This window comes from Oncorhynchus masou, chromosome 6, assembly GCF_036934945.1.
Source record: "Oncorhynchus masou masou isolate Uvic2021 chromosome 6, UVic_Omas_1.1, whole genome shotgun sequence".
In the NCBI taxonomy this organism is placed as follows: Eukaryota; Metazoa; Chordata; class Actinopteri; order Salmoniformes; family Salmonidae; genus Oncorhynchus; species Oncorhynchus masou.
In genome coordinates, this window is record NC_088217.1 from 47413449 (window position 1) to 47423849 (window position 10401).

The window sequence follows — 10401 nt, forward strand, 5'->3', positions numbered from 1 at the left end:
TGCTAAAGTGACATCTGTTTTCTTTCCCTCACAATCTTCTTTCTTTTACCTGACAATTAACTAGCCATTGTTCTGAATGGTCAAGCATGCATTTGTGCTGCCTGGCATACAGGCTCATAAGTAAAACAGAGAGTTTTTTTTCTCTCCCTAAACACTGTGAACAAGCCCATTTAAGAATTTTGAAGACCATTTGTTCAGCTGATTCCTTCAAAGTTCTGCTGTCAGCACCTTATCAGTGTGCAAATGGAATTATTCATGAAATAATGATAACATAAATGCAGTAGTTTAATATACTCCTGGAGTTTAACTTTATTTATTCGTAAAAAATAATACGTTACTGTAATCTTTTTGTAAATATCAGGGCTCCATAAAATGATTCATTTGAACTCTGCTATAATATTGAGAACGTTATTTGTTGGGTTTGCTAATGTTTGCGTTTGGTATGTCCTTAGAATACAGTTTGAATACAGTTGTTTTTATTAAGCTAAAAACTCAGAAAGTAAGTCACAAAGCTTGGTTGTATATCTCATTAAACGACTCACCTCCACTCGCAAACCACATTGGCAAAAAAATTTTTTAAATAATCAATAAAATCGTCACAAAAGGTACCAAATCTTCTCCTACACTTTACTCTATTACATCAGCAGATATTTAAAATACTTTCTAGGCTGAGTTTACATATAAAAACCCATTGTATTTTACATCCTCACGGAACTAGGAAGCCCCTGCTTAGGCTTAGGTAGGTGTCCATCACTTGTGTGTGTGTGTGTGTGTAACCTAGCATTGGGCTCCTTTCCCAGTGTTTTGTCTACATTGATTGTTGGATTGAGCTACTGGAGTGTTGGAATTAATTACATCATTTGTATAATGGACGTGGGCACATAAAGACGTGTGTGCAGGGCTCAACACACTGCATGCATCCTGCCGCTCCCATTGTCCTTGAGGAACTCTCATCCAGATGTTCAAACGGATTGGAGGCCGACCTCTCACCCTCTCCTAATTATCATTTGAATGACAACATGCTCCAGATCAATAGTTCCCAGTCACAGTTTGAAGATCAGGGATAAGAACTCACCTTGTTGTCAGAGAGAAAATGCTAATGTGATTAATGGACAATAATCCACTGGCCAAAGATATGCACGTCGGTATTAATACAGGATATTCCCACTAAACGTATAGGTCCAGAAAACACCATACACTGTTTGCACATGTTTTGATGACACGGTGCTGTACTGTATGTGGGAGCTGATGAGAGCAGAGTGGCTTCCTGTCCTGACAGGTCTGTATGTGGCACAGCAGGAGGACAGTGGTTGGTAGCTCTGTGGAGAACACAGTTGATGATGAGGTCACTGGTACTGTGCGATGCCCCTGTTTGGTGTGGTTCCTGCCTCCTAAGGCTGCTCTTGGTGTCACACTACTGGGCTGTCTGTGTCTCTCCCCCTACCTGTACTGTAGCATATACAATATATGGTTGATTCCTATATACCTTCACCGATTTGGTATGGGTTTGGATCACGATAATGGTTTAAAGTGGCAATCAGCAGTTGAAACAAGTGAAATCCCCACTCGTGTCACATTAAACATCTAAGGGATGGATGCAAGGATGGATGCAAGAAAGAACTATGGATACAAGGAATGATATCAAGTGTATAGTTTTAACCACGTTTTGAGACTGGTGTTTGTTTACATTTACCTCGTTTACAAACATTGGAGTAAAAACAAGCTTATATTGTGGGTTCTGGTGGGGTACGACAGTTGAACTAAGCTCATGAGGCATTTCTAAGTTATACTCTTCGAGAATCAATGGGTACATGTCATTAATTTACACGTCCAAAAATGGATGTAGCCACTGCAGATTTCCCCTTTAATGGAGTCATTTGCATTCTTGAGAAATGATGGTGCCTTTGCCTTCTGACTACCTGCCATATCAGTGACCAGATTCCCTTTAGGCTAGCCCATTCCATCCTAGTACTCTGAATGTTTCTGTACCCATTAGCCTTATTAGGCCTGACCCCAGCCCAGCACTGATGCTGTAGCTATTACACACTGTTGACCTGATTCCTACCTCACTGACCCAGTCGTGACTTTGATGCCTGTTCACTCAGTGTGATCCTTAGGCCTGTGTCACTTATACTGATATGTTCCCAGCCTCTCAGCTTCCCAGCAGAGACAGCTATGAGCAATCTGACGGACTCGATGATTAACATATTTATTCCCTCTAAACCTCTACTCAAAAACAATGCTACCCACTGAGCCAATAGCAATTTAGCTGAAAAGTTGCACTCCTCATGATTCCAAATCGTTAACTCAGTGTGTGCCAATGAGCACCCAGTCCCTGATTTCACATAGAAGGGATGAAAGGTTCTGGAGAATAAAGCCGCCAAACACAATTAAATAAATTGTTATTATGTTATCTCATGAGCTTTCTCCCAGTAGTCGTCACATTTCAGATGAAATGATCTATATGAGACAGTGATAAAAACCAGGGGAGGGGTGTTTATGTGTGGGTGGGTGTGTTCGTTACGAGACGGGGAGAGATGGAGTAATACAATTTATTCCTTAAGTGAGGTAAAGGCTGTATTGCCTACCGTTAACGGAGCAGAACGTAGGCACGGACAGATAATTAAGTAATCTATGAGAGCATAAGCAATATTGGACAATCACTAACATCTAGTTCTCCTTTGCCACATCAAGCCACTCTGCTTTTTTCATGAGCATCATTTCAGATTATGCCAGAAATGTTATTGCAACGTGATTCGAAATCGCTGCTATTGAGGGGAAAAAGCTCTGCTTCAAGATCCAAACTAATGATTCCAGTTAGAAGAGCTCATTTCAAAAGGAATTGCATGCTGCCTGTAATTTGGTGGCTTCTAAAGTTGTCTTTACGCAGTTGGAATCTCCGATTTTTTAAATAATTGCCTAGAATGTTATGGTCAGTGTGTTTACTCAAAACTCATATGCTAATATAGTCCGGAAGCAGAAGCTGCTGTTATTGTTTTTGAGTTAATGAGAATGCATGTAAGGATATGCAAAAATGTACATATGATATATTCTACATTTCCTATCTATCTATTATTTTATAAGCATAGACATTTTAAGAACAACTGCATATTTCTCCTTATCTGTGCTGTTTTTTATGTGATTCAATATCTGTCACTTTTAGGAAAGTGAACAACTTATTAAACTGCATTTAGCCCTGCTGGTCCAGTAGCTATTGAAATATTTATCCCGATTACTATCTACAACAATCTACGATTTAAAACTGTCCCTATGTGTTCCAAATGCATTTCCTTTGTTACTAAAAAAGAAATGTAATCATGGGAGGTTTCAGACAAGGCTCTTCAGCCGCCAGGTTTGAACATTTTAATTCTCTCTTTTATCCCTCAAGACTGAAAAAACAATTTCATGATCACCTCACTGCTAGAGCCATGCTTAATAATTCCCAATTATGCAGCCAGGCACCTAGTCCACAGCTTGAGCCCAGCCCCATGCAGCCGGAGCAGACTCCTGACACCCGGCCCAGCGCTCGGTGTGTGTTCAGTCACCTTGATATCGTCGATGAGCACGCTCCCCATCTTAGCAGGTTACCCCGCCAGGACCTATGCTGTTCTGTTTTATTAATAATAAAACATGGTATTGTCCAGGAGAGAGATTACTCTGTGTCTCCAGCTGTAGCCTTTTTCCCCCCTAATTTGTTACGCAGTTTACCCAAACATGGAGCATGCCGTTCCATGCGCTGGTTCACTGTGCGTGTTCAGGGGATGCACATATGCACAGGGGAAACTATACTTAACAAAGTGTACTACAAAATAAAGTATTAGAGACACACGCAGACACACCAAGGGATGGTCTAGAAGTTGATAAAACAGGTGTGTTAGTACAAATTATTTTCTAAAGACATTAGGAGGAAGGGGGGGGGGTGATAATGATGATGATGTAGACGATGAAGAAGATGATCCTCATCACAAAATGAATCTGATTTTAACTGTATTTACCCCCTACTGATAATGAGATTTAGTTGAAGGTGTATTCGAGACCACCGGTACTGTTCTACATTGTGTAACAATGTTTTTCTTTGCTCATTGCATTTCCTTCCTGTGCTCTTTGTTCCTTCACAAAACATGTCCCTTATGCACCCTGGGTGTCGCAATGGGACCTCTCACCCTCCAGTAAAAGCTTTTCATCAGACGCCTGCTTTGGCTTATGTAGCAGAACTGCACATTGTACTTTAGTCAGACTCACACTTTTCTGTCCTGTATCTGTTACATATTTACCCTGCCTCGTTGCAGCCTGGCCTCAGAGCCATACTATACGTGTTCTGAGCACCTCCAAGACATATGATACCTACAAATGGTCTACCTTAAACAGAAACGAAAGTCGGGAGGTTTGTCTGGGTGTATGACACAACTGTCTATCAATCCAAACGTGCGCGTTTGCATCAGGGACAGCTGTAGCATTTCAGCTAACCTTTATTCTAACCTTAAACCATTATTTTAAACTAGGCAAGGCAGTTAGGAACAAATTCTTATGTACAACAGCCTATCCTTGTTCAGGGTCAGAACAGCAGATTTTTACCTTGTCAGCTCGGGGATTTGAACCAGCAACCTTTCAGTTACTGGCCCAACGCTCTAACCAATAGGCTACCTGCCGCTTCAAGAACTGAGCTAGCCAGGAGACGAACCTAGAATCTTCTGATTCCCCTTTTATGTAAATGATCCGAACCTTTGTCGTTAGTTATCCTAAGCACCAATGTTAATTCTCCCCGTAATTCTCCTTTGCTGTTAAGATGCAACAAGCAACCTGGTCCCAGAGAAAGACGTATAATAGTATACGTCCTCCAAGAAGTATAATAAGTTACATCCTCCAATTCGTATAGTATGCCCGGGTAAGCCGTAAGATATTATACATCATACTAAATGACGGGACAGATGACTTTACCAAATCCTACAAATTGCCCTGAGATCAGGTTGCTCGTTTTGGTCTCTATAAGTCATTATGCTAATGTTATGAACAGAGTTTCTGGCCAACCATATGCTGAGCAGGAGATGGAGACCAGATAGACTTGGCTTAGATGACATCATAGTGAGACCCTGTGGTACACCTGTGAGCTCAATAGGCATGTCACTGCTTGAGCCCTCCATTACGTGTTGTCGTGTTGGAGTGAAAATGTCTCACCGCGACTGGTCAGTTATGACACATACTGTTCACTGCCTGCTCTATTTGTTTAAGCTTTCTTGATTTTTTTCTGCATGTCAGCCTCAATACAGAGCACACGAGCAAGTTCATAATTAGTGATGGAAGGTTTCATATAGGTCAGACAGCTGATCAGAACCATGTGGCATGTGCATTTTTGCGTCAGCCCTTGTGGAAATCCGTCTTTACAATGACCCGCCCATATATCCGAGGACTTGGAGAACATATTTGTGAGCTTACTGTCTAGTCACTTGGAATTTAGTCAGAGATGAATTGGGGAGATACAATATTGAATTATTCAAACTTGCCTAAGGAGTATATTCACTCACTGCGCCACATCCTGGCCAGTAACTTTGTTTTCATCTAATTCTATAAAGTTGCTATGAAGTTGTTTGTTTTCTCCTTCCTACGCCACACTTCTGATTGTATTTGTCTGTCATGAATAATAAGAGTTTGTATAGTAATTTGTAATTTGATTGTGACTAATACTAAGCCTTACCTGCAAGATATGTTATGTCATTTAGAATTGAAAATGATTTCCATCAAAGTTAAATATAAAATATATGAATTCACCGATAGGTTATAAACATGTTATAGACATAGAACTAGGCATGAGTGGGTTGGTCTTGGTCTTTGTTCAGCCCTCACCTCTTTGTTTTATACCGGTGTGCTGGGCTGCGCAAGGCTCTTTAAAAAGATCACATTCCACATGCTCTGCTCTGCAGCGAGCAGGTCAACTTACCCCACAATTCTGGAGAGGGGGATTTGTGTCCAGGGCCTGCCCATTGTCTGCCCAAGGAGCCTGTGGAGAGAGCCTGACGCTTTCAGGGCAACTCTACCAGCCCCTAATATGGCAAATGAATGCATGAGCGAATACAAGAGTGAATAAATGAATGAATAACCAAAGACAATTTACATAATTGCACATAGGGTATGTCTTTTCTAGTGTTTGAGAGAGCATTTACATATTCGGACGCTATAGAAAATTATACAGTCAATACTGTAGCTCCGGCATGTAAATATGGCTCCTTTGAATTACCGAAGAAAAAAGTCAAACAATAATAATGTTAATTATGTTTTTTGCCCTGAGGGGTAGAGATTCTCTCTGCCTCTGGAGCTATGGCTGTCAGAACAAAAGTGATCCTGTGGCCCAGTGGTGATGAGACAGAGACGTGTGGTTAGCAGGTAAATAACTAGAAGGGAAAAAGGCTGGACTGACTGACTGAGAGTGTTCATGTGAACACCTTTCCCTCAGTGTTGATCTGAAGTGGAACGGTCCATACTGACTCCATGTCATCAAATCCAAAATGTCAAGTGTCTTTGTTTCACATGTGTGATCACAGTCTGCAGTCTCCTGCTAATTGTCTCCACTGTCTTGTTGCGTCATTTGAAGTCCTGTGTTCCCATGTGTCACCATTCTTTGTTATTGAGCTAGCCGTAGAATTAGCTGCCGAAGCCTTTTATATATTTCAAAAGCCCCACTCTTACTTCACATGCCTTTTGTTTTAGATATAATTTAAAGAAGGTTAACCTTCAGCTAGTTGCAGATTGAGACTGAAGGCGGGGATAGGGTGTCAGGGATGCAGGGAAGAGGGGCGAGGGAAGTGGGATGATGGGGAGAGGGGCAGCTGGAGGGGGGGGGGGTCTGTGTTAACCTCCCTACCCTTCACCTTTGTCTCACTCTGTGGAGCTGCTCTGCTCTGAGCGCTGGAGGAGGACATAGATGAGAGGAGCAGGCCTCTGGCCAGGAGAGCTGCACCATACCTGGACTCTACCACCTCAGTCTGTATCCCTGGCTCTCAGTGCTGGAGCACTGAGAACACCACACACACATGCTCTGTTAGGGAAAAGCTGAGGGAAAGAACAGTGGAGAAATCAAAGAAGGCAGCATCTTTGTCTTGATCACAGTTTGTTGTCAAAATAAAACCTAAAAGAGACTCATAACCCCCTAAATCGTGTCACAATTCCTGTATGTGTAAGCAAGTTATTGAGTTACTCTCTCTGTTAGAAGGCCTTGCTTTCATTTCTGTCACTGTGTGTATTTACGTATTTATGTTTGTATATTTATATTTAAATCTGTATATCTAGAACTCATACATTAAACATTAGAATAACTGTTTACATTTATCAGGTCTAATCTGTGCTAAATTCGCCTTGCCATGTGTTTGCAATAGGACACACAGACACTTAAAGGAAAGGTTCACCCATTCTGAATGTTATATGTTTTTGTGCTTCTTTGAGAGATGTTCTTTTGATTAACTGGGTAGTTTCATGTTTTCAGATATATCTGAGTTACTGGCATTCAAGCAGGCAGTGGTATGAAGTAGCAGTGATAGTAGTTTAAGTGTACCTATGATGAAAATTACAGGCCTCTCTCATCTTTTTAAATGGGAGAACTTGCACAATTGGTGGCTGACTAAATACTTTTTTGCCCCACTGTATAACGCCCCTCCCAGCAGACTTTTGATCAATCACATTCACATTGTCATGCTGTTTCACGCGGTTGCTAAGCTAATCGTCATGCAATACATTTTCAAAGTCTGTGTTGATATTTCGAGAAACGTGCCTATTTTCCCCGAAAGTACCTAATGTCACGATTCTAAAGCTATAAGATACTACAGATAGCAAGTTAATAATCTCACATCTCTGAAAATATTTGTAATGTTGTACTTCTTATTTACAGAATTTTAGCTAATGTTGGGTTTTTAAGCTAGCGCCCAATAGACTCCCATTCACTCCTTGAAGGAGCTCATTGTCGCAGAATCGCCCAGAATGCACCGCGTGGCCCATTGACGTAGCATGGGCAACGTTTCCCATCTCCTCAAAAGTATATCTGCCGTTGCGAATGTTAGACTTCACTCTATGAGGCACATTGATCTGCAGGTTGAACATAATGAGACTGTAGACTCATAAATTGATAGTGCAGTTTGTTTAGGCAGTTTTACAGATAACTAGCAACATTATATGCTGATATTATCTTTGATATTATTGTGTGTAGCTATGTTTGCTAAAAATATCCACCCAAAACCACTCATTCCTTTAATTTAAACCTTTAAATAACACTAATATGTGAGAACAATATATTTTTGTGTACAAACATTTCATAACAACATTGGTAACAACATGGAAAATCATTGTGGAAATCTGTTACAAAATCCACAATGCAATGTTGTCTCTATGGACTGGCTGGCTAGCAGTAATTTCCCATGTTGTTACCAACCTTATTATAATGACAAAATTATACATTTATTCACAAAAAATATTGTTCTCGCATATGAGTGTTATTTAACAGTGTAAATTAAAGGAACGAGTGGTTTTGGGTGAATTTTTCCATTAAAGCTGCAGGCAGTTGTAGTGTGGTGGAGCAGCTCTTTGCTGCACTGTCAGTATCCACAGAGAGAGAGAGAGAGAGCCTGTAAATGCAGATCTCCCCAGTCCTGAGGGGAAGCACTGCTGATCAGTGTCCAGCACATAATCACTACTAACTCCCTACTGATGAGGAGGCTCAAATACAATCATCTGCCCATCAGCAGAATACCAACAGGACTGTTATGTAAAAATAGATCAATAACTTTAACAGCTACTCCAAATAAACTTTTACCATGAATGTGATGTATGACGAATACATTTGATTTGATTTTGATACCGAGCAGTTCATCTCGTTTCCAGACAATTCCTCCCGAATGTGCGAAGAGTCTGGTGGACCAATGCGTCAAACTTGGCCTTCGTCAGCCAATACAGAAATACGCGGGTGTGAAAGATTCACTAGGCTACTGGCATTACACACCTGCAGAGGTGGGAAAAGTACCCAATTGTCATACTTGAGTAAAAGTATAGATGCCTTAATAGAAAGTTACTCAAGTAAAAGTAAAAGTCACTCAGTAAAATACTACTTGAATAAAAGTCTAAAAGTATTTCATTCTAAATATACTTAAGTATAAAAAGTAGAAGTATAAATTATTTCAAAAATAATTTTAAGCAAAGCAGATGGCACTATTTTCTTGTTTTTTTCCATCACTCAGGCAACATTTTCAAAGATGAATTTGTGTTTAGTGAGTCCGCCAGATCAGAGGTAGAAGGGATGACCATGTTATCTTGATAAGTGCGTGAATTGGAACATTGTCCTCTCCTGCTAATCATTCAAAATGTAGCAAGTACTTTTGGGTGTGAGGTAAAATGCTTGATAATGTATGTGATATCAACAGAGAGGTATATCTTCTGCTTGAATTCAATATTGACTGGCTTTCATCAAGAAGCACTCTCAAGAAAAATCTTCAAATTGTAACCAGATTATCAGTCAACCTACAGTACCAGGGTAGTTACAAACAGCACAGGAATTAAATCATCAACATGTATTGATCCCATCTTTACTAATGCTGCAGAAATGTGCTTTAAAGCAGTATCCAAATCCATTGGATGTAGTGATCACAACATAGTTGCCATATCTAGGAAAACCAAATTTACAAAGGCTAGGCCTAATATAGTGTGTCATACAATATGTTTTGTAGTGATTCTTATATTGATGTTGTAAACAGTATTTGCTGGTCTGTGGTGTGTAATGAGGAGCAACCAGATGCTGCACTTGACACATTTCTGAAATTGCTTATTCCAGTTACTAATAAGCATGCACCCATTAAGAAAATGACTGTAAACTGTTAAATCCCCTTGGATTGATGAGGAATTGAACACTAGTATGGTTGAGAGGGATGATACAAAAGTAATGGCAAATAAGATTGGCAGCACAACCGATTGGCAAATGTACTGCAAATTGATAAAGCAGGTTACTAAACTGAATAAAATGAAGAAGAAAGTATACTATGAAACAAAGCTAAAAGTAATTCTAGTAAAAAGCTTTGGAGCACCTTAAATTACATTTTGGGCAAAAAGGCAACCTCAGCTCCATCATTCATCGAATCAGATGATTCATTCATCACAAAACCCAGTGATATTGCCAACTACTTTAATGACATTTTCATTGACAAGATTAGCAAATTTAGACATGACAGCAACAAACACTGACAGTACACATCTAACTACGTCTGACCAAATTATGAAAGACAGGCATTGTAATGTTGAATTCAAATGAAATGAAAATGTCACATGAGATGAAAACAACAGTGAAATTGTTTTTGTTAAAAAAAAAGGTTTAAAATTTTTTTTTTAAATAATACCTAAAAAAAATATGAATAAGAAATAAAAGTAACAAAT